Source organism: Pseudorasbora parva, chromosome 2, assembly GCF_024679245.1.
Source record: "Pseudorasbora parva isolate DD20220531a chromosome 2, ASM2467924v1, whole genome shotgun sequence".
In the NCBI taxonomy this organism is placed as follows: Eukaryota; Metazoa; Chordata; class Actinopteri; order Cypriniformes; family Gobionidae; genus Pseudorasbora; species Pseudorasbora parva.
Window position 1 is genome coordinate 9,644,359 of NC_090173.1, and position 4,691 is coordinate 9,649,049.

Sequence of the window (4,691 nt, forward strand, 5' to 3'; positions counted from 1 at the left end):
GCTTGGGCTGCTTCTCTGCAGCAGCCCCAGGGACCTGGACCCGGAGAGGGAGAAACTGCTTCAGCGCCGCAGCTTGCTTCTTTGACTCCTGGAACCTCTCGGTGACAGTGTGTACTGCGTCACCAAAGAGGCCCCCAGGATACAGCGGCGCATCTAGCAAGAAGCTTTTCTCCCTCTCCTTGATTTCTGTGGGGTTGAGTCACAAATGCCTCTCCGTGGCCACCAAGGCTGCCATAGAGCGGCCCACACATCTGGCCATCTCCTTGTTGGCCCAGAGAGCGAGATCTGCTGATTGCAGAGCTCATTTATAATATCTCCCCCACTTCATCTCGTCCATCTAGGTCCCTGAGCAGGTCAGCCTGATATGCCTGCATAATTGCCATCGTGTGCAGGCATGCAGCAGCCTGACCTGCTGCCGAGTACGCTTTGCCTACCAATGCCGACGTTGTTTTAAGGGGTTTGGTGGGCAAAGTCGGGGCTTTCAGGGGCGATGCCGAGGAAGGCGAGAGATGGCTCGCGAGCGTCTCTTCAACCTTTGGCATCGCCCCATAACCGTATTGTTTCAGCCCTGAGATGTTACTATAGACCGAAGTCTGAGGGCCGAAAACTCTATATGATGCCGGTCTCTTTCATGATCTCGCCACCTCGGTGTGCATGTCATGAAAGAACGGCAGGCCCCGGCGTTGAGGCTCTGAAGCGCGAGAAGGCAGGAATCTTTCATCTAGCTTACTAGTTCTTTTCTTTCCTGCCTCAGATCTTTCAGCGGGCCAGTCGATGTTTAATCTGGCCACTGCTCGCGTCAGAATCTCAACTAGCTCCTCACTCGCAGGGGACTGAAGTGGCGAATCTTCAGTCGCGATGCTCTCAACGTCCACCTCCTCGGAGCTGGATAGTTGGAGCACCGGCGACTCTCTCGGGGGGGAAGAAACCGCAACGCTTGCTTCCAAGCCCCGAGAAGAGCCGCTGGACGGTGCAGGTGAGGGCAGAGATAAGGCAGCGCCCGTCTCAAACCCCTCTGCAAGGTCCAATTGTGAACCCCACGACTGAAGCCTGACCAGAGCCGCGGGGAACACGAGCCGAGGCACTCTCCTCGAAGAGTGCCCAGCGAGAGCGCAGCGTTCTCAAAGGAAGCCTTTCACAATGCTCGCAAGCAGCCCCCTTGAGGGCTGCCTGGGCATGCTGCGCTCCCAAGCAGGCAACACAAAGAGCGTGTGTATCCCCACCCGTGATGTAGCGTGGGCAGGGATGAACACACCTCTTAAACTGCTTGCTTTCACTCGCCATATCAATCTTATTTTCTCTTTTTTTGTTAATATAATTAAAAATATTTAACAAAAGGGTGGAAAAATCTTCTATATAGACAGACAAAAACACCAAATAGACAGACAGGTTTACACAGATCGCTTACTGAAGGCACAGAAGCTATTTCCTGTTTGTTTTCACGGACGCTTTATAGCTTCCGGTCGATGACGTCATCACGCCGACGATCGATCGATCTTCCAATGGAATGGTTCTACACGCGCTTCAGGACGCATTAACGCAGAGGCGTTCTCACAGCGTTTCGAGGCAGCTCGAGTTCCCCGAAAGGGAACTATTTTTTGTGCAAAATCAGTGACAAACTTTTAGGTAGGATTGTTGCATGAACTTTTTTTACTGAAAATGTTGACCTCATTTGTTTTTGCACAGAAAATGTGACCTGTCTGATGTCTCTTTCTTCAGAAGCATCATGTTCAACAGCTGCATCAACACTGATTTTTTGTTAGAAAATTATCATGAAAGAATAGAAAAAATACTGTGTAAGTCAATGTGAGTAAAAGATGACAGAATTTTAAAATTTGGGGGAACTCACGCTTTAAAGTTCACCTAAAAAGGAAAATTAGTCCATGATTTACTCACCCTTAAGTCATCTTAGGTGTATATGACTTTCTTATTTAAGACGAATACAATCAGTTATACTAAAAATGTCCTGTCTCTTCCAAGCTTTATAATGGCAGTGAATGTCTGTTTATGTTTTGAAGTCCATAAAAGTGCATCTATCATCATAAAAGATACCCACACTGCTCTGGGTCAGGGGTTCCTCTTTAAGTAAATCCTTGCGCACGGCCGTACTGTCGGAAGATAGTTATTTTAGTTTATAAAGTTTAAAATATGGTAATAATTCATACACAAACGTATCGCATTGCTTTAGAAGGCCTTTATTAACCCCCCAGAGATGTATGTTTTACTTTTATGATGACGGATGCACTTTTGATGGATGGATGCACCTTTATCGACTTCAAAACATAAACAGCCATTCACTGCCATTATAAAGCTTGGAAAAGCCAGGATGTTTTTTTTAATATAACTCTGACTGTATTTGTCTGAAAGAAGAATGTCATATACACCTAGGATGACTTGAGGGTGAGTAAATCATAGGATAATTTTCATTTTTGGGTGAACTATCCCTTTATCCTACTTGTTGCTGAAATGACTGAAGTACATGGGTAAGAATTATAATATAATTGATTCATTTCTAATGGGGTCTGTTTAAAACTAATGAAAAATGTATTCTTTAAGACTATTTAAAGTATTTCTTCATCCTCAAACTAGCATTTACTCTTGTTTGCCAGCACACGTATCCATATGACTGAAAAACAGAAGAACAACTCCTCAATCAATTTCCTTATTTGGAGGACTAATAATTTTAGAATGGGTAAGTAATTCTTTCAGATTAAATATTTGTGCAAAATGTATTTTTCATTTTAACTTTTGTTTAATGTTTGGATATGCCTTCATGTTTAAATGTATTTGTTTTTTCTGTTTGTGTTTTTAAGAGTCTTTCTATAATGCATCAAGTAAGGCCCTGGGTTGGTGCTTGAAGACCACAGACTAGAACCTGCCTAGTGATGGTAAGACTTAACAGATAACTTATGAGAGAATCATGGGCACAGATTTGATTTTATACTCAAAAGATTGGGAAATCTCTGCCTATCACAAAGTCAGGAAGAAAAGAACAAAAATCATTCCAGCAGCTGACTAGTAAGTGAAATTTCTTAAAGGGATAGTTCACCCAAAAATTAAATTTCTGTCATTTATTTGTCCTCATGTTGTTCCAAACCTGTATTCTTTATTCTGTTGAACATGAAATAAGATATATAAGATATCAAGCAGAGCAACCATTGAATGAGAGCTTTCAGTGCCTCCATTAACAGTCCATGCAACTAACAGTCCAAACCTTTTTCAAGCCCCAGAAAGGTTTAAAGGTACATCATTAAAGTACTCCATGTGACTCCTGTGGTTTAACATGCATTTTGATGAACTAAGTGCTGTTTGCAAAAAAAAAAAAAAAAAAAAAAAAAAAACTTTACCACTTTATTTATAAAATGTTTATTTTCAACATAAGAAAAAAAATAGTTGATGATGCTTGAGCAAATTTAATGAAAGACATTGAAGACAACGAAGATTAACATTTTGTTAAAAAAAAAATTTTTTTTATAATTGAGCAAATAAAGCACTTGCTTCATAAAACTGAGGTTAAGCAACTGGATTCATATAGATCACTTATGATTTTCGTTGTACATTTCTAGGCTTTGGAATTGGAATGAAAGGACAGAAATCTCTTAGATTTTATTAAAAGTATCTTCATTAAGTGTTCTTAAGATGAACAAAAGTCTTACGGGTTTGGAACAACATGAGGGTGAGTAATTAATAACATAATTAACATTTTTGAATGAAGTAAGCCTTAATTTACTTGGAAATCAGTCAATTCTTGTTTGAGTCACCAAATTCCAAGATGATTGAACTTTTTCCACCATAAACTTGCTGTATTTATAAAATACAAATAATATTAATTGTAATTGTTCTGGTTTTGTGTTGTCTAGGGAACAAGCATTCCAGGATTTTTTGAGAGAGTTGGATCTGCACAGCCTTCCCTGTAGCCTGACAAGCCAGACCCACATCAAGATGTTTGGTCTGGAAACTCACCATTGACAGCTCAATCCGAGGGGCGGATAAACGGATTAGAGCCCTGCACGGGCCTCAAATCTAGGCCCTAGCCCGGCCCGGGCCCGAGACGCTGAGGCCCTAGCCCGGCCCGTGTCCGACAGCTTATCAAAATTCTCGGCCCGAGTCCGACTAGAGCCCGTTTTTTTTTTTTTTTTTTTTTTTTTTACATTGTTGCAGCCATTAAAATAGTTCTGTTTTGTTTTTAATGTCAAAGTAGTTATTTTTCGTTTCGTTTCTTTAGTACGTTAATTTAGAAAAATGTTTAGAGCATTTTTTTGTTTGTTAAATTAAAGTTTTAATTTTTTTAAGTGACGACCAAAAGCGGCCAGCGGCCGACAGTGAGTTAACCGCATATTTAATTAATTTAGTCTCTCAAATCAACTCTTGACTTGTCTTGCCTATAATAAAATCCATAAAACACTTCAAGCATCACAATGTTAGTTAATTTCGCCAACTATTACCACCAGTAGCCTAAAAGGCATTTTTGACGAGCTGAGGCAGGCTGATTCTGCTCGCGGCTCTCGCAAACGGAGCTAAACAAATAAAATAAAAAAAAGCACATGCAGGTTGTCTTATAGCCTACCTTACACCTACGCAAATGAATATAAATCCCATCTTCAATTCCCGGGGTATATGCTCATTTAACGGAGTTTACAGCAACGGAAGCAAAAGATTAAAATGCATTTTATTCAGCAGCTTATTTCAGA